Here is a 25,095-nt window from a genome sequence, read left to right as displayed (position 1 = left end):
GCCTTCTACCTCTACTCCAGTAGTTATCCACAAGTCAATGTTCCTTCTTCATTTTGTTGACTTGGAGAAGCCTTCTTTAATGGTTGCCTCATCTTCTAAGAGATCTTGGCTGGTTGATAGTGGAGCTTCTACTCATATGACTCCACCAAGTGATTTGTTGCAAAATCTATGCCCTTTTGAGGATTTTCTATCATTGTTGGTGACATTGTATTGATGCCCATTAGTGGTGTTGACACTTTGTCTTTGTTTCCTAACCACACTTTGAGCTCCCTTTCCCAGGCCCTTTATGTTCCACACTTGGGCTTTCCACTCCTCTCAATTTATGGCCTTACTAGGCTTGGTACACGAGTTGTCTTCACCGAGCAGGCCGTTTGTATTGAGGATTCTTCTACAAGGGCTATTACTGCGACAGGTTGGCAGGAGAGCGGGCTTAGCAGGCTCCATTCCCCTTCTCTTATGCAAGGTTCCTAGAGGTAGTTATCTGTTGCTACACCCATTCCCGCTTGTGCACCACCTATTCCACAGGTTCCTTTCCATTCCCTACCCTCTCCTCCGATGGTTCCCTCGTTACCCCTGTCCGTTTAGAGGGGGACGATCTCGATGATGCGGCAGTGGATTCCCTGACCCCTAGTGTTTCAAAGGGGGTTTCCCAAGATTGTGAGGAGCTTCTTCATCGGTAGACTTCATCGACGGACTTCATGGACATTGGCATTCACTCTTGCCACCCAAGGATCCGTTTCTTCCTTGACCTTCTACCACATCCAGGATCTGAGAGGGGGTGTTAGCAATCATGATTGTCATGCCTTATCATCTCCCATCTATGAGCCTCAATCTAAGTCGACGAGGACTTTAGGAGCTTTGACTTGTCTATCACCTGTTTTGACGGAGGAGATAGCTCATTCTAGAGCACTCAGTTTATCACCTTTCAGTGCATTTTCTCCTCTAGTCGAGATTTTGTGTGCATTTCTTGGACAGCTTCTACAATACATCAATTTGCCTCACTTGTTGAGCATTGTCCACATTTTCCAAGATTTTTTCTAAGATTTTTTGGCATTTTACCAGCATTAAAAGATGGTCTACCATATTTAGGCCCCAGATTGCAGTTGGCCAGTTTTTATGGTTTGTGCCTATTTATTTGGCACTTATCCCACCTAGGAAACATATATCTTCCTCCTTCCTTGGCAAGTGCACACTAGGACTTCATCATCTCCCTCCGTCTCTGGTGTTGCCGTCATCATCAACCTGATTTGGTGCCCTCACTGATGCTACGGGCTATGTGCAAGGACTGATCAGTCTGCCTTGTGTATTCAGCATTCCTTCATTGTTGTACAGATTTCATTCTTCATTTCTTGCAACCTCTCTCTGTTCCTTTGCCTCTGTGTTCCTATTCCTTTTGCCATTGTGCACTCTCACACAAACTGCATAAACAGCACCCAAACTGCAATTTACAGCTATTCAGTGCTGTACAATTGCATAAGCCTTGGAATGTGTAACCAACATCAAAGGCAGCAACTTAATGCTGAAAATCCCCAATTTTTCATTGCAATTTTCAGATTTACTGCAATTTCTTTGTCTAGTGTCACATAAATGGCAAAATAATGCTGTTGCAGCACCTGTCCAGTACTTTGGGATGCGTGCCACGCAAAAGCCTCAAATCTTAGTGAAGTAATTTTGAGAAAGTTCAAAGATTTATACATACAACCTAAAAATCTGATGAAGTATCGCCTTGGGATGCATGTCCTTCGACAGCAACCAGCAACTCCAAAGCACCTTGGGATGCATGTCAAATGCAGGAATCCCAAAACAAGCTAAATTGATTAAGTAACCAAACTTTCATTAAAAGAAATGTGTTCCTAGAGTGTATGTCCCATAAGCCAAACCCTAATTTGGGATGACGTGGCCATCTATAAATAGACAACTATTGTTTGTTGTTGGTACCAGTTTCCAAATACTCCCCAGTTGTTGGTGATTGCTGTTTACTCTCATCCAGACATCATGATCAGCTGGTGACTTGATTTCCATTGCTGTTGGTGTCGTTATGTTACCGTCTAGCTAACGCCAGCGTGTCCACATCATCATCTGCTGCAATTATAGCTGTATGGCCAGCAGCAGCCTGCATTTTCACTCTGCAACATGCTGCCTGCCCCTGACATAGCATCAAGTGCTGCATATTGCTATTTACAGCCTGTGCCTGCCTGCCACATCATCAGCTGATCAGCATTTTGCTGATTTTCTGCTTTGACTGCTCCTCTAACACTGATCCGGCCTTCATAGAGCTGTGTTTGCTGCTGCTAGACACCTTTCGAGACTGTCTGTTGCGTTTCAGGATACATCAGAGTATGACACACTCTTCTACTCACTCTCTCTGCCCCGTCCCTAAGACACAAGAGTTCAAGGTTCAATATTCACCTTGCATAGTGTGTTTGCTGCATTTTGCATTGTAATTATTCATCTTTTGTATTCATTGTCTCCGTGTTACCCTAACCCTAACTATGTTTCTTTATGAATTTGTGAGTTTGTTGTACAATTGTGTTTGTATTCTATAGACAAGCATTTCTTTCCAAGATTATGACGTAGTTACTTACCAAATTTGTAAAAGGCTAGAGATATTTTCCCTTTACATAGTCAACCACAGCCACTATGATGAGTGGCAATGACACTACTATGGCCATTCCTTCAAGATCTAGAACTTCAATCAATAAAGTATGAAACCAGCCTTCCTTCTTGGAATGGGTGGTGATAACCTGATTTAAGAGTTAATTACAGCAATAAATAAATGCATATAAAATGAAATACAACATTCTTGGACAGTAGACACCCTGTTGGCCCCAAAATTGGCGCCCCTTGCGGTTTTTCTTTAGCTTTCATTCAATTGGAAGAAATACAACTTGAGATTCTTCAATCTCCTCTTGCTAACCAATTGCTCTTGCTGTCATAAATGACCAGCAAGCCTTTTGGGTCATTTGCCCCTTGATTCACCGAAGACTTCTTCTCCAATTTGACCCTTGGCTGGCCAAATGCTGCCCCAAATCGCTGATTTCAGTCCCTTGAGCCTTAATCTCTGGCATGGATCCCAAGGTGGTTGCTAAACCCTAATTTCTGCTGTAAATTAGGGTTTACTACAGAAATTACAGATCAGACCACCAAAAATGGCTGAGATCTCCTCCAAATGGCTGAGAATTGTTGAGAATGACTGAGCATAGGCTGAAGGAGATGAGAGAATGCTGTAAAGAGAGGAAAATTTGAGATTTGTCACGAAGAACTGATCAAAATCAGTTGTTGCCCTATTGTACCAACCCCAAACGGATGCACCAACAACAATAGAAGCATCAAAGACTGTGATCTTCAAGAGAAACTGCATCAGCAGCAATTGCCAGCTTCCCAAGGTCAAGAATATGCAATTTCCATCACCAAAATGGTCTCCAATGGTTGGAAAATGGCCCTAAAAGCTGGCAGCAACAGTCCAACACCTCTTCCCAATAGCTCCAAAATGAAAAAAACGAGATTTCCCTCTCCCTTCAGCCCTATTTAGCCTTTCCCCCACTTGCATGGGAAAGTTTTGCCAAGTGGCAGCTTTCTTAATCCATTTCCAGCCATTTAATTAATTTTCAGAATTAATTAATTCTGAAAATTAATTCAGCCCTTAATCCATGCCCAGAAATTTGACCTTGCCCATCCAAAAATTAATTGGCTAGGCCATTTGCAACCCAAAGTGGTCCCATGCATTAACTGACCCTTGGACAAGCATTAATCCATTAATTAATGCCTAGTCCCTAGTGTCACCATTGACACTTAATGGCCAATTAATGGTCCTAAGGGCAAACTAATACCAAAATTCATCTAGAATCTAACAAGTGTAACTTGTTACAACTTTTGCCTTTGACACCCATCTTTTTCACAGGGTCCTTCGGCCTTCAACTGTGGAAAAGTAGCTTGCACCTCACATGTGCAACACATGTGCATCTTTTAATTGCACATTTGATTAATCCTTTAATCAAATGTCAATTAAATATAAGCAAAGCATCAAATTTTCACGTCCTCGTGACAAAGTACCTATCACCTAGTATACTTCTTGCAAGCTTCTTACAGACACACTTTGTGTACTGTAAGTTGTATGTGTGCATGATGACTTCTGAAGCATAGACACAACCTCCACCAACCATCATATCAATTAATTGTTCAAAGGAAGCAAAGATGAGCCTGTGGATTGAAGTCCATAGATGGTCCCAACCACCCAGCCAAACGTCCATCCAGAGTCAGAAAGAAACTAACTCAAGAGAATTGTTTGTAAGTCACATCACCAATGGGCCTCCATTGGCTGCAACAACCACCTAGCTTTTCAAGTTTGGAGTAGTTGTGCCCACAGTACCTCCATTGTGGACTAAGGTTACCATCTTTGGATGGGGTAGAGGTCTAAGGACTTTTAACAGAGATCACCCTTGGCCTTAGATCGACACTTGTCTCATTAAAATGGCCAACTTTCTAGCAACGGGTGCAAAAAATATTTTTCTTTGGGATGTGCTGCTGATGACTAGATTTACTAGAATTGTTTGATGGTGGGGAATTACTTTGTGGCTCACTTGCCTTATTATCTTTGGAGTCCTTCCCACTCCTTGGCTTCCCCTTCATAGAAGTAAAAACTAGGACCCCCTCTCTAGTGAAAGAGTTTTTTAGTGTACTTGGTCATGCAAACTTGCATAGCACAAGAGTTGACAATCAAACTTGTACAAAGTTGTAACTATAGGAAGGAAATACCTATCTGCATAAAATTAAAATATATGGGTGGCAACTTGTTTAAAATTGAGTGGCTTGATTGTTGTTGACTTCGGAAAGCCAATGGTGGCAAATTTGGTAGAATGATCGCCAATACTTTGCTGCGTTGACTTTCAAATCATTCCAAATATGGATGCATGGTGAAAGTGTTGTGATTTAGACTAAAATTCAAGAAAAACAACTTGTATTAGCTCAATAATTGCAGTGGCAATGTGAAATTTCCACAAACAAACTACAAAAGGTGGGATACGTGAGGATTAGACTAGGGATCTAATCCTTGGACTAGTGCCCATAATCCCTAGAAATCCAACACTTGCTACACTAGATTTGGCCAAGCCAATAATAATCAACCCATTAAGGTGAGTCTTACTAATAATTATTAAAAGCAAATATCACTCATTAAGGCGAGTCTTATTTTTGAAAGCAATCTTGGCCTTAGCAACAAGAACACAAGTGCTTAGAGATTGATTGGAGGGAAGCAAAATACATGTAGGGATTTCCTCCCAAGTGCCCCCCATGCGGCAAAGAAATGCCACGCATGAGGACTCCATGGACAATAGTAAAGATAGGTTGTGCTATGTCAATAGCTACCAAAAAAGAGTAATATCGTCATATAGGAAGAGACATTTGTGCAAATTGAGTGGCCAAATGAGAGAGATTAGGGACAATGTATACACATTAGGTGTGTGATTGCAATTCCCACCACTCTAGCACCAATAGCAATCGGGATACAAAGATAAGGATAGAACCTAAAGGAGTTGTGCCCAAGTGCAAAAGAGTTGTGAGATTTTGAGAGGGAAATGTATTAATCATAGATCTCATAAAAGGATTTGAGGTGTAAAGGTGGGATTCGATCAATAGATCACCAAAAGCAAAATTACCCGAAGTAGACTATAAATCTTGAGGACTATTTGAACAAGATCTCTCTCTCTCTTCTCAAATTTACATATTGGTAGGGGTCTAGAGCTCTATAGTAACTTATAGCCGATACATGCAAATTAGAGGGAGTAAGAAAGAAAGAACTAAGTGTGAGAACAAGATGCGCAAGTAAAGCAATAGAGAACAAACACTAAGAGATGAACAAGAAAAGCAAGAACACATGAACTCAATGAATGGAGGGATGGGCCATGGAGTCCATATACCAAAGCATGAGAACATGTGTACAAACCACACGGCTATGGCTGACTACTAGAGTGCCTCCAATCTCCCTCTCTCCATAGGTGCAAGTATGTAAGATGTGACATTGGAGAGTGGAGAGAATGCACATATCTGTAGGCCAATGAACAAGACTTGAGATAACAAAGTTGGCCAAAAATAGGCCGTCTAGCTGCCCACCCAAGCACCCTCCCAAATTCCCAAATGCAAGTCCATAAAACCTATGAAATGTGCAAAACTAACATCCTCTCTTGATCACGGTTGACTAGTACAATGGAATATATTATGATGGGGAACAACGACCCCTACGAACCATCACCATGTTCCATACTACAACAATGATCTGCCAAAAACCTATACTACCAAAGTACATACAACAATGACAATCAAATCGACCATGGATACTCGAGCATTTGGAGCCTTGAACAAATATTAGAGGTTGGGGTCATGATTTGATCTCCTAAACCATGCTTGAGAAAGAAGCAGTCAATTCACTAATACCAAGCCTTGGGAGCTTACTTAAGGCCACAAAGAGGCTTTCCCAAGTGATAGACATGTTTCTCCTTGCATGGCACAACGAAACTTGGAGACTGATCTACATAAATCTTGAGGAAAGCGGACTTTACATTCATCCAATATGTGTGGTAGTGATGAAGAGCCACAAGGACTAAAACGACACAAATGATAGACATTTGAGCAGTTAGGGCAAAAGTCTCCACATAATCCAAGCTAGGCTTTTGTGTGAAACCCTTAGCAACAAGCCTCACCTTGTGTTAGTTTGAGGTGCAATCTGTCAAATTCTTGGTTTTGTTAACCCATTTCTCACAAATAATCTTCCGCTTGGAGGGGACATGGAGCCAACTCCCATGTGTTATTTTGCTCAATAGAATCAAGCTTGTCTTGCATCCCACCATGCTAGATATCATGTGCAAGAGCCTCTTAAAGAGCGGTAGGCTCACGCTCCTCCAATATCCTACTCATCAAGGCATAGTTCAAACTTCACACAGAGGGAACACTCAATCTACTACTATAGCTTGGCTAACCTCCAAGGGCCCTTCGGTGTCTCTTTAATGGAAGTGACTCTAGACTCCTACATCAAACGTTGAAACCATTGAATGATGAGACTAAAGTTTGCTGATTTGTGAGGGAGGTGGTGAGGCCTCCAATACTTGTGATGCACCTATATCCTATGACAGCTCCTCCTTATCAATAGAAGGAAGATCCCCCTTTGAAGGCTGAGTAAACCTCAAAGAAGACCGAGGGATACTGGATACTTAAAATTGAAGAGACGCGGGAGGTAAGGGATAGGAGGGGATGGTGCCGAGGGAGTAGGATGACAAAGAGGTAACTTGGTGGGTGAGGGGTGGTGCTGAGACATGCCACTTGGATCTAGCATCTGGCTTCCCCCTCTTGTTCTTTTTGACATGAATGCAAGCATCACACTGCAAGATGTGAAAATGTGCTACATTGGGCTTTCATCCAAAGAAAACCTCATATGGACTCGTATTATGTAATGCAATAGTCAAAGACCTGTTGCAAATGTGAACTGCCGTCAAAATTGCTTCAGCCCAGAGGGTACAAGAAATGGTAGATCTAACATCCATTGGAAGTGCTATTGATATGGTTATATCAAAGCTCAAGCATTGCTCATGAAACCAGCCTTCCTCCTCGGATAGGGTGGTACGAACTTGACTTAATACTAATTATAGCAAGCATAAAATTCACATAAACTGAAAATGCACACTTTACCACTTTAATCTTGGAGAATGGACAGCTTGTTGGCCCCAAAACTGGCGCCCCTTGTACTATTTCTTTAGTTTTTATTACAAATGGATGGAGTATAACTAAGATTCTCTGATCCCCTGCACTAATCCAAGTGCCTCCCGCTGTCAAAATTGACCAGTGAGCCTTCAAATCAATTTGCCGCTTGGTTTGCTTGGGGAATTGGCCTTCATCTTGCTCCTTGCGAGACAAATTTAGCCCCAATTTGAGATTGGTTGGCTGGCCTCTTGAATCTCCTTTCTTTAATTTCAGGTGCTGGAATTTGAGCCCTAGACCCTCAATTCTGAGCATGCATCCCAAGGTGGTTGTCAAATTGAGATAGAGAAAGGCTCAACTAGTTTAGCTCCATCCTTCAAGCAAAGGTAAGGGTATTTCTTCCAATACTTCTTCTCAAGTTGGTTACCCTTCCTATAATATGGGCATTTACACTTCTCTAAATATGTGGCAAAGATCAAAGAAAACTCCTAGTTCTTAGCTTGCTTCTTCTTCTTGTTCTTGGCCTTCTTGTTTTCCTTCTTGTTTCTCCCTCCCAAATGCGTAGTAAAAGCTTTAGTAAAGCTAGATCCATTGTCTCCTATCTCCTTGAATCGATCTTCATGCTCCAAAAGAAACAAAGTTAACTGCCCTCCACAAAATAGTTTTCCAAGACCTGGAGGTAAGCAAACTTGTATAGAAGACATCATACTTGGGAGATGGAAGATGAGTGATAAAAAGCATCACCATGTCCTTTGATAAAATAGTCCTACCATGGGATGCAAGCTCACCCCGCAATTCCTCCATCTTGCTGATAAGATTTTTCATAGAAGGAAAATTATCAATAAGAAGCACCGGAGGTTTCTTCTTTGTATGGTAATGCAGTGGGCAAAGGTCTTTTACTGAATAAAGGGAAGAGAGATTCCACTATGGTCCAAAGTCGGCACACATGCACAAGGACAGAATCTTGCAAACTCATAAATATAGAATCGAACTCAAGAATTGAGACAATCCCATAGGGCTGCTTGGTCCATAGTAGAACCAATGCAAGGATCCTCCATTGGACGAGAAATAGGGGTGGTAATAAATGTCCACAAGTCGAAGGTATCAAGAATACACTCCAATTTGCATGACCAAAGGAAGTAGTTTGTACCATCAAGTCAATCTTCTTTGGGTATAGAGGGAAGAACCGGCACCTATATTGAAGGTTCCATAATGGCTGTGCAACAATCGGATATACGAGCCCTATATGAAACATATAGAGAAGCACAAGGAAAATGAGATCACTTCCATCTTCTAGATCTATCAGAGTGTTGATCTCTGGAGGATTGTGGCTCTAATCTACAATCTTCAAGTTGCTTTTCACTGCAACTTGACTCATGAGAATGTCGATCTTCAAAAGAATGGACGGACTCTTTATCAATGTCATCAAACCTATCAAACCAAGAATCCATAACTGAAACCAGCCTTCCTCTTTGGATAGGGTGGCTGAACCTAATCAAGCACTTAATTACAGCAACTAATAACTGAGCATAAACTAAAATACACAATTTACCTTAATAATCTTGGATATTGGACACCCTATTGGCCCCAAAACTTACGCTCCTTTCAGTATTTCTTTAACTTTGATTGCTAATAAAATGAGTACAAGCTGAGATTCCACAATCTCCTTTGCTGTACCAAAAGTCCCTTGCTGTAATAACAATCACCAAAGCAATTCGGGCCATGTGCCCCTTGACTTTTCACCCCGAACTTGCACAATTGGAACCACAAACTAGCCAAATGCTGCCCCAATTTACAATGAATGGGCTAGCATCTAAATTCCTTGATAATTACATGAATTTCACGTTTTCAATTTAGTGTACAATGTCTTCTCCTATTGGCACGGAATTTTTGTAAAAATTTAGGATTTATAGCAGAGACCCTCCTGCTGTCCACCAAATATGGCTAAGATCTGCTCCAAATGATTGAGAAATACTGAGATCTTTTGAGAAATTAGTGGAGAAGATGAGAGAAAGCCAAGATGAGAGAGAGATCTAATTTTCTTTGCAAGAAAACCATAAAATATGCATGTTGCTTGCTCTACTTTGCATTTAATTTAGTCACCTGCTATCGGGCACCTCCAAAATGTTGTCACCTGATCAACAATGCTGTTGCCAGTCCCTAGAAAGTGTCTCCTTGCTGTCCCCCACCTGGTAAGGCCCCCCAGATGGTTGCCTTTTGCAGCAAATTGCTGTTCTCTGATAAAAAAATGGACCATCAGCTCCCTCTCTCTCTCTCCCAAGCTGTAAACTAACTGAATGGCTAAAACCTAGCCCCCAAAAACGTTTTCTCAGTTTGCATGGGCATTCTTTGCCAAGTAGTAGCCTTTAAAATCCATTTTTCAGTATTGTCCAACCATTTAATTAATTGTAAAAATTAAATAATCTTGAAAATTAATTTCAGCCCTTCAAACCCTGCCCAAAATGAAATGTGCCTATCCATAATTAAATTGGCTAGGCCATTTGCAATCTGGAGTGGCTTCCAACCTTCATTAACCCTTAGATTTGATTTAATTAATTAATTAATGCTTGTCCCTAGTATCACCGCTGACACTTATTGGCCAAATAACTATTCTAGGGTCAAAACTGACATCCACTGATCTCCAAAGCCTAGCTAGCATAACTTATCACAACTTTTCCCTTTGATATCCACTACATCCTCGAGGTCCTTGGCCTGTTATCATGAAATAACTACCATGTGCATCACATATGCTAAACAACCTTGCACACTTGATTAATAACTTAATCAAATGTTATCAACAAGATTAAAGCATCTTAAAATTTCACGTCCCCGTCACGAACCTCCCCCTTGAAATCCATGCAATCGTCCTCAATTACAATACATTATGCCAAAACAAAAGCATACTACATTGGAATTGCCATAAGGCATCACAATCACAACATTGGCCATTGTTATCTAACCATGTTGTATGCCCCAAAGCTTACTGAAATTTCCAGCCTGCATAAATATCAAATAATAATGAGAAATAGTCCAAAATTGCTGCTAGAAACCTGTTGGATGCATGCATAGCTCATGTTTATCAACTATTCAGACTTCAAAACCGTAGTAAAGCATGTTCTCAATATGAACCATGGCTGAAACTGTCAATGGCATTTACTAACATGTTGTCCATGGAACCAGTTGTAAACCATTGAAAACTGAGCATAATCTATTCATAAACTAATCACTTGCTGATCTGAGAACTAATCACAAACTACTACAAACGAGGGCTTAAACTGATTGCAAAAACTGATCAGCAATTGATGCAAAAACTGCTGCAAAAATGATCCCAAAGTAACCATAACCGGTTCTCAAACTAATTAAAATTTTGAGCTTTTGCTTTCTCAGATTGATCATCTATCTACGAATGAAAGGAGGATGAGAATTTTAGCATGGTACCTATATTCTTAAACAACCTCTTCCAAAATAAACTGGTCATCCAAGGGTATCAATCATTGACAATTGACTCTAGCATACCATGATGCTTAAAGATGTGCTACAAAAACAATCGTGCTATATGATGAACCTTTATTTTCTTCCTCAATGAAATGAAATGGGCTTGTTTGCTAAACTTACAAATGATAGTCCATATCTTGTCATTCCTCGTAGGTGTCCTAGGAAGCTCAAAAATAAAATCCATTGCAATGCTTTGCCAAGGCCTATCTAGAATAGACAAGGGATGCAACAAACCCAACATCTTTTGCCTATCATGCTTTACCTTCTGACATACGATGCATGTGCTGACAAACTGCTCTACATCATGCCTCAAACTGGCCAATAAAAGAAATGCTCTACTGCCTTAACTGTGGCATCAATACCGCGCATATCCTACATACGGTTGAGCATGACTTTCAACGATAACAATGAGCCTTAACTACTTTGTGACACACAGTTATCCACACACTATCAAAAATCCATCTCTTAGCACTAACTGTTCATGCCTCTAGCTATTGCAAAGCTGATCATAAACATAAGCAAAGTTCAAATTGGCAATATGTAGCTCTTTCAAGGTATCCAACTCAATATAATAAACCATGCTGATGGCCGAAGAGTCTAATAGATGTATTACATGTGTCATCAATCACAAAAAAATTAGTGTATGTTGGCCAAATGGTAGAGCAAGGGTTATGAACCCAGACATACTTTACCTTCTATCCCAAAAGCTTGATCTTCCTTCAAGCGAAAAAACACTTCTTCGGATTGAGTTGACCTCCCAATGGATCAAGCTTCCCTAAAACCATATCAAGTTTCTAACAATGCAATACACAAGTGTTATCCACAAAGACCTTCAAAAATTTATTAAGGAATTGAGCAAATACTTCATTCAACCTCCTCTGACATTGCAGGTATTTTACCAGTCCCACTTGGGCTAAAGGTTTGGCTTTTTAGTTCCTATCTTGGTGATGTTGCCTCCATCAGCATGGAGATGGACATAGTATCTTCTCTCTCGAGATTGGGCATCCTTTTCCCTTATCTTAGCATCTGTCTTTCTTTCCTTTCAGTTGAGCTGTTTTTATCATTTAAGCATCATTTACTACACTCCTAGTTTGTTTATTCATTCAAGTAGACTGCTACCTTGGTGGTTGTGCCTTCACATTCTTGATTGGCATAGGAGCCATCTCCCCAGGTTAAGTTTCAGGCATATCTATGACACTTGGTCAGCATTGAAGCCATCTCTCGAGATTGAGTACATGCAAATCTCGACTAGCCTGTGGCTAACTCTTCCCTTGTTCTTCCTGTTGGGGAGTGTCAAGCCTTCTCTCTTCATCTATTAGATCCATTTGCATGGTGGACTAATATATTAGCAATCCTCGAATAGCATTGTAGCCATATCCCAAGGTTGAGATTCAAGCTTGCCTACACCACTTGGTCAATACAAGAGCCCTCTCTCAAGATCGAGTACATGCATTTTTCGCATATCCAAATGGCTAATTCTCCTTTGGCTATTCGACTAAGGTGTCAAGTCTACCTTCATCATCAACCTCATCCTTCATCATGGTTCTTGGCACCACACGAAGACTGAAAGCAAGTTTATCTTTCTCCTTCAGCATCGCCATTTATGGTTGAGAGGAAGTTCCTACCCTTTCTTGGTATTTTACAAGTTTCAACATTTTATCTTCAACATCAGCCTACCTTTGTTATTATACCTACCCTTTGCACTGCAAGATCAACACTATCTTTGTAAAAGGGTGCTTGGCAAAAGTGAACAATTTCTCCACAAGAGATATTGTCCGAGTGGTACTTGCTACATGCGCATTCCCACAGAGCATCCTTCAACAAATCTTGAGTTGTTTCCACCAACGGCTCTCTTATCTCACCACACCTCCATACTTCTTCACCCATTCTTCCATTGAGGCACAATACTTAATAGGCTGCACAACATCTCAATAGAAAAAGTCCAAAGTGGTTCCATTTGCCTTTGCAAGTCCTATTAGGCCATTGGGCAACCAACAAGCGCCTTTGTTTGATGCCTTGGCCTCTCTGGGGTGACTCTTTGGGTTCCCAATGTAAGATAACCATCACCTCTATAGTCTTGGTAGACCACTGTGCACTTGATGTGCACCCTTTGTTCAATGCCCTAGCTCCTTTGGGGTGGGACGCATGAGGGTGATTACGGGCTAGAGCTATACTTGCAATCCCTTTCTAATTCCTGTTTTCAGCCCGAGAGAGGGTGTTGAGCTTAAAAAAGCATTATAAACTTATTAGCTCCTCAAAAGAGTCCCAAAACATGTAAATTACCCAAAGTTTCATTAAACAATGCATGGTCCTTGAGAATGTCTGTGTCCCATAAACCAAACTCTAATTTGGGAGGATCCTCTCATCTATTAGTAGACAGGCTGCCCACAATTCCACCCTATCCCTTGTCTTGCAGGTTTCAGCCATCAGCTCTACCTCCAGTGGCTGTCCAGCCCATCGCAACTACTACTACATCATCACCAGCCCTTAGCGCCTTGTCCACACTGCTATCGTCCTGTTGTCCAACAAACATCATATAGCTTGCACTTACTGCAATAAAGGGTCGCTCTACATCAAATCTTCCTCCTATAATTGTTGCCCAGTCTCCCAATACTACCAATGATCAGCTGCCATCAGCTTCGAGCATTTACATGGTTGTGTATACCAATTCCAACTTTAGAGATGACTGCGTTTTTGGTTTCCAGCCTGCTGCCCTTCCATACTCAGCACTGTTTCAGCTTCGACTTGTTATAGCACTCCGGATCCGTCTCCAATGGACATCACACTCCAACTACTCCCTCAGTCCACTCCTACAAGAGCCATCAGCTATTGGACAGCTTTGCCCTTGAGAATCATGTAGACTCTTTCCTTTATCTACAGCATTCATTCATTCCCTTCAAAGTTATTTTTCTTCTCTATTTATTTTTGTGTTTGCATTTTACATTTTGCATTTTTATGTTTTTGCCTTTGTGTTTGAGTTCTCTGTGTTTCAGCCATGGTTGTAGACTCAGTGTTTTCTTTTGCAAACCTTAACATATCTCCACATCCTATTCAGCAAAAGAAAAGTCAACATGTAACATCTTTAAAACATAGTTCTCTTGTAGATCCTGTTTTGATGGCATAAAAGATTCCATTTCTTCCATAGTTTTTTTTTCAATTACCTCCAGTTGCCCAATATTCCCCTCTTTTCCCTTCCTCATTTAACAAAAGCATACCCACATCATCATTGTTGCTATTAGATCCACTAACTCTGTCTTCATTGCTCTCTTCTTCCTCGGTAGTTGCTTACTCTTGTTCTTCTTGCTCTCGTTCCCCCTCTACAAGACTTTTTGTGATCATGTTAAACTTCTATAATACCCCCTTCCTATCCATGAGGGTAATTGTTCTCTTGCCCCAATTTTGTACAACATTAGCCTCTCTCAACCAAAGTCTACCAAGAATAAGTGGGAAAGCACCCAACAAGCTAGCATCACATGACAATCCACTTTGGTACCCACACCAAAAACCCTTACTTCCAACCGCTCTAGAACACCCAAGCATTTTACTTTGGAGTAATTAGCCAATCAACTTCTATATCATAATTCTCCATTTAACTCAAGTCCTAATCTCTCTACACAAAGCTCAAGTTATAACACAAACTTAAGCTCCTCCATCTATGTAAGCTTCATCAATGAACTACGCCTCATGCCATGCATCTACATCAAGGCAAATATCGGGTAAGTCTACAATAGAATGTGACTTAACAATACCTCTTCCTTTCTTCTCTTTAGGAGGATTCACAAGTCTCTTCCAATCCCTCCTTAGAAGAGCAACCTCTGATATCTCTACACAAACAAGGTGGGCTTGTGGTCTAATAAACCAGTCAAACATGCCCTCTAGAGTTGAGAATGATATTGGCTAAGATGGCTAGCCGATAGCAATGTCAATCTAAGTTCGCCACTACCCCTAATTTTGTTGGTTGCCACCACCCTATCTCCCCTCTTGGGGATTACCCACTGAAGGGAAGGGGTCTAATTCTTAGGTTTGGGTTATATACCTCTAGCCTTTAAGCAACACTCATTGTCAAAATGGTTAGTCTTTTGATAATGTTGGCAACACTTATTTTTCTTGGGTACTTATTTTGATAGTCCCTTTTGAGAAGTGATTACTAGAGCCCCCTCTAAAGAGTGAATGGACACACTACCGAATAGTCAAACAGCCGAGCATAACGCATTAGCTAACACTCAAAGTTATGGAATATAGAGATGGTGGCCTATGAAATCACTTGTTGAACAAAATGAAAGTATTTCTTGTAAAGCTTGTTCATGGACAATGTAACCTAGCTTAGGAGCCCCTATAGTGGAGAACTCAATCAGCAATCGCCACTATTCAACTAGCTTGACCTTAAGGTCATGCCAGTCCATGATCTTAAATTTTTGGAGCTCATGGTCACGATTGATACAATGGGTCATGTCTTGAACCGCATAATGGTCAATTAAGTGTTCCCAATGCTCAAATGCAAGGTCAAAATCTTATAACTGTGAGTGGAAATCTAACTAGCTAGTAGCGACTCACGAGTCTGCCATATCAAAGAAAATGCGTGTCAAGATTATCCGCTCTCTCTCTGTCTCTCTATCTATCTACCCACCCACTGACCCAGCATGTTAGAGAAAATATGTGTCAAGAGTATTATCCTCTTTCTCTGTCTCTGTCTGTCTGTCTGTCTCTCTATCTAGCCACCCACATGGAGCTGTTTTCTTTCTTCGTCAATTCTAGAGTCTAGAGGGGATACTAATTCTTTATAATCTTTCATTAGTCGCGCGAATGCACTGGACTGTTCGTGTATGAGTATGTTTTTTAAAACGTACACAATTTTTATGCGAGCTGGCGTTTAACGTAGATACAGTTCTTCTGATTTATCTGTCATGTTTATTCTGTGGTCTGGAATTTTGCATTGCCAAGTAAACTAGCCCCATTTCTGTAGATGGCATGCAGCGCCGGAACACGCTGTACTAATTGTTATGGAATCGTCTAAACTCTCAATATGCTGTGCAGTGGGCATGGAGCATGGCGATCAATTATAGCTTATGATGATGCCTGTGGTCGAGTATACTTGCGAGCCTGGTGCATAGGGATCCTGAGTTCTTACTACTCTAGAATGCCTTTGGATATGCATTCTCGTATTTCACCTCCACTCGTGCTGTTTCTCTTATTCATAGTTAGATATGTCTATGCCCACATTACCTGATTCTCCATGTTATTCTTTTCTCCGTATGCCGGCAATTGTATCTCTTACTAGGCTTTGAGCTTGCCATAACACCTGCACGTTACTTACTAGGATTCGAGCCTATGAATACTAATAGAACAACGTTTTTAAGCCATTAGTGTAATGACCGATCATTAATAATTATTTTAAGCATACAAGGGTTAGGGGCACCTTGGTGCAAGGTGGGAGTCGCCTATAATAGGACTGCCTGCAAGTAGAGGTATGATGGATCAGGCATGGGTGAGAATCCCGGAAAACTGAGCATCAATTGTACTATGCAAGAGTGAAGTTCCCAGCATGTGAGTACCAATGGATTCGCCTGAGGATAAGATGGATTGTGCATGAGTGGAATGCCTGACATTAAGACACCGATAGGCTGAGTAAATAGCATTGAGGACATAAGCTGGGTAAATTCCTTTAAAGGTAAGACTCCAATATGTGAAGAGGGTATATCTGGAAAGGTAAATAGGGTTGGTCCTACAGGTTTTTGTGGTGGAAGGGTAGGGTGTAGAGAAAGGGATGTACCCAACACATGTTCAATAGAAGCAAAATGTAAACTTTGATTTTGCTTGACTGATACGTTTGTTTTCTAGATTCTTCAAGGTTACACATTGGTATGGGCTTCGGTCTCCAAGAAGGTAACCTATAGCTGGTACTACCTGCACAATGGATGTAGCAAAAAGATGCATTTGATGTCTGTATAAACTCTATAGAACACAGGAAGCTACCATCGTGTCTAGCTATGATGTGTCATCTTGCCAGTAAAAGTGCTGTGGCTGAGGTGCAACTCCCTCCAGTATCATTTAAGGTGGAATCAAAGATACTTACTAGTAGGGGAAGCCAAAGATAGAGAGAAATGTGTGGAGAATGAACGCTGGGCATGGTAGATGGACATGAATAGGCTTTCCTACATCTCTCACTCAAAGCTTGGAGGGATGGAGATAACCCCCTCGGGAGGTAGAATGGCTCTGATGATGAGGAACTCTATGATGATGAAGGTTATGGAAATCTTCCCTCCACGATGGAAGAGACCTTAGACACGTAATATTAGTTTGTGTCCTCTTGTAGCCCAAATGCTCATACTAGCTAAGGCATCAAGAGCACTTGTCTCTGATAACATTAGAAGGAGAAAGGGCAAACAAATTGTACTACAAGTACAAAATTTGTGAATAACAAATGAACACAAAAATGGAATGAGAAATGAAAGGATGAATACAACGAACTTTGTACAAGTGAGAAATGAGACTATGAATCAAGGTGGAGTGGTAGGACCAATGCCAATTGCAGAAGTGGCGGAAACAAGAGTGAAGACTCCAAGGCGAGGGTGGAGCATGGGGTCTAGGACACTTGACAAGGCAGTTTGGGCTGTGTGGAACTGAAAACTGAGTCATCAACTCTGCAAACATCAAGGTTGAGCGTGTTGACACTTGTATGGATCCTAAGTGTGAGCAAGCAGCCAGCACTTGATGTTCGAATTGGGTTGGGAAGTCAATGTTTTGATGATGGACAGCTGTGCAGTAGGAGAATCTGAAAATGCAGCAGTCCGGAGCTAGCAAGATGGCGTGGTAGAAGGTCAGAGAACCTGCACTCGCAATTGAAAGAGTAGTGTAATTCTCTGGAAGGTAGACATCAGCAGTGGAGCAGTCATGGAGGAAGTAGTCTATGGTGTTATGGACAGGTCTGTTAAGCTATGGAAAGTGCAATGTGCATCAACATTTAACCTTTCATTAACTTAATCACACTAAATGTGCACAAGTGTAGAAAACCCACAGAACTTTGGTTGGTCGGGTGGACTGCCTCCAATTACTGCTCTGATCAGCCAAGCATGCATTCACTGGCAAGACTCATTTCAATGAGTCTTAACTATATTACTTGGTCAAATCTGATAAGACATGTCTCCTAGAACTTGGGGGACATTGTATAGGGGATGGGAACCCAACTAGACCCTTCCCTTGTTCCACGTGAGGTTGTTTGTTCTTGGAAGGCACATAATGCTTCAGCTATCGTTGAGTTGATGCAAGGGGTGCTTATAGAATTCCACTCATAGTTATAAGATTTTGACCTTGCATTTGAGCATTGGGAACACTTAATTGACCATTATGAGGTTCAAGACATGACCCATTGTATCAATCGTGACCATGAGCTCCAAAAATTTAAGATCATGGACTGGCATGACCTTAAGGTCAAGCTAGTTGAATAGTGGCGATTGCTGATTGAGTTCTCCACTATAGGGGCTCCTAAGCTAGGTTACATTGTCCATGAACAAGCTTTACAAGAAATACTTTCATTTTGTTCAACAAGTGATTTCATAGGCCACCATCTCTATGTTCCATAACTTTGAGTGTTAGCTAATGCGTTATGCTCGGCTGTTTGACTATTCGGTAGTGTGTCCATTCACTCTTTACAGGGGGCTCTAGTAATCACTTCTCAAAAGGGACTATCAAAATAAGTACCTAAGAAAAATAAGTGTTGCCAACACTATCAAAAGACTAACCATTTTGACAATGAGTGTTGCTTAAAGGCTAGAGGTATATAACCCAAACCTAAGAATTAGACCCCTTCTCTTCAGGGTAATCCCCAAGAGGGGAGATAGGGTGGTGGCAACCAACAAAATTAGGGGTAGTGGCGAACTTAGATTGATATTGCTATCGGCTAGCCATCTTAGCCAATATCATTCTCAACTCTAGAGGGCATGTTTGACTGGTTTGTTAGACCACAAGCCCACCTTGTTTGTGTAGAGATATCAAAGGTTGCTCTTCTAAGGAGGGATTGGAAGAGACTTGTGAATCCTCCTAAAGAGAAGAAAGGAAGAGGTATTGTTAAGTCACATTCTATTGTAGACTTACCCGATATTTGCCTTGATATAGATGCATAGCATGAGGCGTAGTTCATTGATGAAGCTTACATAGACAGAGGAGCTTAAGTTTGTGTTATAACTTGAGCTTTGTGTAGAGAGATTAGGACTTGAGTTAAATGGAGAATTATGATATAGAAGTTGATTGGCTAATTACTCCAAAGTAAAATGCTTGGGTGTTCTAGAGCGGTTGGAAGTAAGGGTTTTTGGTGTGGGTACCAAAGTGGATTGTCATGTGATGCTAGCTTGTTGGGTGCTTTACCACTTATTCTTGGTAGACTTTGGTTGAGAGAGGCTAATGTTGTACAAAATTGGGGCAAGAGAACAATTACCCTCATGGATAGGAAGGGGGTATTATAGAAGTTTAACATGATCACAAAAAGTCTTGTAGAGGGGGAACGAGAGCAAGAAGAACAAGAGTAAACAACTAGCGAGGAAGAAGAGAGCAATGAAGACAGAGTTAGTGGATCTAATAGCAACAATGATGATGTGGGTATGCTTTTGTTAAATGAGGAAGGGGAAAGAGGGGAATATTGGGCAACTGGAGGTAATTGAAAAAAGAACTATGGAAGAAATGGAATCTTTTATGCCATCAAAACAGGATCTTTGATAAAAACAGCTCGAGAGAGAAGATACTATGTCCACCTCCATGCTGATGGAGGCAACATCACCAAGATAGGAACTAAAAAGCCAAACCTTCAGCCCAAGTGGGACTGGTAAAATACCTGCAATGTCAGAGGAGGTTGAATGAAGTATTTGCTCAATTCCTTAATAAATTTTTGAAGGTCTTTGTGGATAACACTTGTGTATTGCATTGTTAGAAACTTGATATGGTTTTAGGGAAGCTTGATCCATTGGGAGGTCAACTCAATCCGAAGAAGTGTTTTTTCGCTTGAAGGAAGATCAAGCTTTTGGGATAGAAGGTAAAGTATGTCTGGGTTCATAACCCTTGCTCTACCATTTGGCCAACATACACTAATTTTTTTGTGATTGATGACACATGTAATACATCTATTAGACTCTTCGACCATCAGCACGGTTTATTATATTGAGTTGGATACATTGAAAGAGCTATATATTGCCAATTTGAACTTTGCTTATGTTTATGATCAGCTTAGCAATGGCTAGAGGCATGAACACTTTGTGCTAAGAGATGGATTTTTGATAGTGTGTGGATAACTGTGTGTCACAAAGTAGTTAAGGCCCATTGTTATCGTTGAAAGTCATGCTCATCCGTATGTAGGATATGAGAGGTATTGATGCCACAGTTAAGGCAGTAGAGCATTTCTTTTATTGGCCAGTTTGAGGCATGATGTAGAGCAGTTTGTCAGCACATGCATCGTATGTCAGAAGATAAAGCATGATAGGCAAAAGATGTTGGGTTTGTTGCATCCCTTGTCTATTCTAGATAGGCCTTGGCAGAGCATTGCAATGGATTTTATTTTTGAGCTTCCTAGGACACCTATGAGGAATGACAGGATATGGACTATCATTTGTAAGTTTAGCAAACAAGCCCATTTCATTTCAGTGAGGAAGAAAATAAAGGTTCATCATATGGCACGATTGTTTTTGTAGCACATCTTTAAGTATCATGGTATGCTAGAGTCAATTGTCAATGATTGAGACCCTTGGATGACCAATTTATTTTGGAAGAGGTTGTTTAAGAATATAGGTACCATGCTAAAATTCTCATCCTCCTTTCATTCGTAGATAGATGATCAATCTGAGAAAGCAAAAGCTCAATTTTTTAATTAGTTTGAGAACCGGTTATGGTTACTTTGGGATCATTTTTGCAGCAGTTTTTGCATCAATTGCTGATCAGTTTTTCAATCAGTTTGAGCTCACGTTTGTAGTAGTTTGTGATTAGTTCTCAGATCAGCAAGTGATTAGTTTATGAATAGATTATGCTCAGTTTTCAATGGTTTACAACTGGTTCCATGGACAACATGTTAGTAAATGCCATTGACAGTTTCAGCCATGGTTCATATTGAGAACATGCTTTACTACGGTTTTGAAGTCTGAATAGTTGATAAACATGAGCTATGCATGCATCCAACAGGTTTCTAGCAGCAATTTTGGACTATTTCTCATTATTATTTGATATTTATGCAGGTTGGAAATTTCAGTAAGCTTTGGGGCATACAACATGGTTAGATAACAATGGCCAATATTGTGATTGTGAGGCCTTATGGCAATTCCAATGTAGTATGCTTTTGTTTTAGCATAATGTATTGTAATTGAGGACGATTGCATGGATTTCAAGGGGGAGGTTCGTGACGGGGACGTGAAATTTTAAGATGCTTTAATCTTGTTGATAACATTTGATTAAGTTATTAATCAAGTGTGCAAGGTTGTTTAGCATATGTGATGCACATGGTAGTTATTTCATGGTAACAGGCCAAGGACCTCGAGGATGTAGTGGATATCAAAGGAAAAAGTTGTGATAAGTTATGCTAGCTAGGCTTTGGGGGTCAGTGGATGTCAGTTTTAACCCTAGGATAGTTATTTGGCCAATAAGTGTCAGTGGTGATACTAGGGACAAGCATTAATTAATTAATTGAATCAAATCTAAGGGTTAGTGAAGGTTGGAAGCTACTCCAGATTGCAAATGGCCTAGCCAATTTAATTATGGATAGGCACATTTCATTTTGGGCAGGGTCTGAACGTGCATGATGCCCTTCAAAAAGCAGGCCTGAGGGGGTGTGTCGAAGAGAGGGTGTGAAGGGAACATAACATAAATGCTCATTGATACCAATAAGTTTGAAGAGAGAGAGAGAGAGAGAGAGAGAGAGAGAGAGAGAGAGAGAGAGAGAGAGAGAGAGAGAGAGAGAATGTGTGTGTGTGTGTGGGTGGGGGGGGGGGGGGGGCGATAAGGGTGCGTGTGCTTGCGGATGTGCATGTGTGCACTATTCTCAATGGAAAGGCTTTGGAAATTACATTTAATTTGATCGCCCCTTTGGAAAGGTCTGTCCAGCCTTGAGTTTATCTTCACTTGAAGTGATTTTGAGAACTTTTAAGCCAGACGAGTTCTCTCCAGAACCCGTCCGACCTGACGTGTTAGCTGCTATAAATGCGGAGGTAAGTTATTTTGCTTTTCTTTTCTCTCTTTGGAGTTTGAAAATGATTTGATGGAATCTAAATTACTTCTTAAGCTGGTGAAAATGAACTAGTACTTGGAGAAATTTGTGTTTCTGGTGTGTGAGACATTTTGAGTGGATTGTCATGTGATAGAGAGCTGCAGTGGATACAAGGCTTGCTGTTTCAGAAAGAATTGTAGCGAGTCACCACCCCCTCCTTCCCTCCCCTTATTTTCTTTCCCATTCTCATATTCCCCACCATTGACATGTATTTTTATTGGGTTGCTTTGGCATAATTAAGTTGTGTATTACACACCCGAAGGGCAAGCTCATTTTGGTAAGGTGATAATCCAAAACCCAAGTTGGGTAGTAGGGAACATTGGTAAAAGTTGTCATAAGTTATTGTTAAACAAGAAATAATGGATGCACAGGGACAATCTTGGTCTTGGACATTGAATGGATCCTTATAAATGACTTGTGCTATCATTCAAACTAGGAATAATTAAACATTTGTCTAGACTAAGGTTAATGAGAATTGGAATAACTTTCAAGCTCAAAGGGCTTAACATGTTAAATGTGGATGGATAGCGGTTCAGGACAACAATTATCATTATTCTCATTGAATTTCAATATATTGAAAATTATAATCTAAAGGCTTAGACTACATAGGAAGGTAGGCCACTTGCCAAGTTGAGAGAGAACATGCCATGCAAGCCTACTTAAGACTAGTGTAGATTGGTTGTACTTTATGAAGGCTCATTCCAACCAAGGCAACCACTATTGTGTGCATTTTAATGATTATCTAGTCCAATGACAACAAATAGCATGATTGGATAGAGATAGTATGTCTTCTTCTATGCCTCCATGAGAGCCTATGGTAGAAGAGCAGGGCTTGACAAACGTTAAAACAACACTAGGGCTTTATTGTTTGTTTGAAGATATTGTCACCATTAGAATCACCATCATTATTATCTTTCAAAATTCCCTACTTGATTTAAATGTAATTTCCAAATTAGAATTTAGCGTCCATTTAGAGTGATGGACGCTAAATCATCATCATCAACTAGTGCATTTACTTAAGTAAGATATTCTACAACCTATTTAATTCTACCACATAATCACCGATGCTTCTATTTCCTTGCCATGCACCATGCAACCTCCGCTTTAGCTTTATTTTCCTTACCTCCATGCATATGCCATATATCTTTTCAACGATTTTCCAAGCATCTTTTCAAGTATTTGCCTTTTTAATATGCAAAATCAGTGTCTCTAAAACACACACACACACACACATCCAATATCAAAACACATAATTACTACTGAAGAAACAACTCTTGCTTGAGTAGATAATAGTATCCCAATTGTTTCCCATGTTTCATAATAAAATTCTTAGGAAATGTATGCATGCTTCCCAAGGGCATTTAGAACTAAGCCTACATCACAATGCATTGGAAAAGTCTACAAGCAAGAAGATGGCTTCTTGCAAAGCTTCCTTGTTAGTAGCCTTATACTCACCAATCCCAAACAAAGCCTCATGTCTTTAAAATAGAAAATGATTTTCATAGTGTACCTGCTTTTGGTTTCATACAATGTGTCCTATCCAAAAAACGTGCTTTGTAAATGAACTCCATGCTTAGTCACACATAATCTTGAAGAAATGCAAAGCCAAAATCAATGCTATGTAATTACACAAGCAATGTAGCACACACAAAAAATAGATGCATTGATAAAGATTAAGACTAGCCCGTCTACAAGTGCCAGTGTGTCATTATGTAGGATGCAAATACAATTCCTTCTTTAAGTTAAAAAACTTAACCTCACCTCTCATCACACAATGAAAGAAAGACAATTGCACTTCTCTCCACCAATCCAAATCTCACAAACTCTTAGGAAAATAGTTGGTCCTCATGATGTTGACCAAATAGATATCCCATCTCATAGCTAGAGGAGTCCTTCACAACCCTCAAACTTGCCTAGCCACCTTTTCCTCTCAGCCTGAGGTTCCTAGTTCAATGACAAATATCCCACTCTCATGCTTGCAAAGAAGTATGCATGCACAATAAAAGATCCTCTCTCTAGTGCACATGCATCTAAGATTTATTGCATATGCAAGTGTCATGCCATGCTAGTGCTCAAGGATGGTGCAATGTGTATTTACTCAACCCATAGCATGGAAGTAATTGATGAAAATCAAGAGACAACCCTGAGTGTGGTTATTCAACAAGTGCAATGTGAAGTGCTCGTGAAACCAAAATCCTTGTGATGTGCAAGAATATTCACAAGAAAATATACCTCATTCAAGCTACCTAGCAGCTATAGACTAAGTCTAACTCCAATTTATCTAAGAAAACACCAAACTTGCCCAAGATAATCAAAATCTCAAGCACAAAGGATTAAAAAACAATATAAAAAGCAATCCTAGTCTATGCAAACATAAAAAAAATTAGTGTGAAAGCAAGACAAATAGTGACAAAAACAACCAAGCACAAAAGTTCCAACTACGAGATACATTACTAGGGGTTTTCAGTTTATGCAAAAACACATGACAATGTGTAAAATCAAGTACTTATTGTTTGGGTTTTGGGAAGCACCAATGCCTAAGAGAATACTTCAAGTTAGTAAGTCATTGTTTGATGGATCTGGTGCCAAATGTGTTGGCACTATGCCAGTTGAGAGGGAAACCAAAATACTTTAGGTGTTTTACTCAATGATTCAAAGTCAACAAGTTTCATTGCATG

The 25,095-nt window shown here is 40.4% G+C and overlaps 1 protein-coding gene and 1 pseudogene across 1 annotated transcript in view; both read right to left on the bottom strand.

The window, feature by feature from the left end:
* LOC148037546 (protein CONSERVED ONLY IN THE GREEN LINEAGE 160, chloroplastic-like) overlaps nt 1–16,428 on the bottom strand; it is a 78,628-nt gene extending 62,200 nt beyond the window's left edge. The window contains exon 1 of the mRNA XM_087676476.1: nt 16,405–16,428. The gene's annotated coding sequence lies outside the window, so the exon portion shown is untranslated. The remainder of the gene's footprint in view (nt 1–16,404) is intronic.
* Nucleotides 1–25,095, bottom strand: part of LOC148037544 (putative calcium-binding protein CML11) — a 262,608-nt pseudogene that overhangs the window by 116,210 nt on the left and 121,303 nt on the right.

The sequence above is a fragment of the Lygodium microphyllum genome, chromosome 4, assembly GCF_053477565.2.
Source record: "Lygodium microphyllum isolate KBCC chromosome 4, Lygodium_microphyllum_v1.1.10, whole genome shotgun sequence".
NCBI lineage: Eukaryota > Viridiplantae > Streptophyta > Polypodiopsida > Schizaeales > Lygodiaceae > Lygodium > Lygodium microphyllum.
This window is presented reverse-complemented; position numbering and strand designations above follow the sequence as displayed.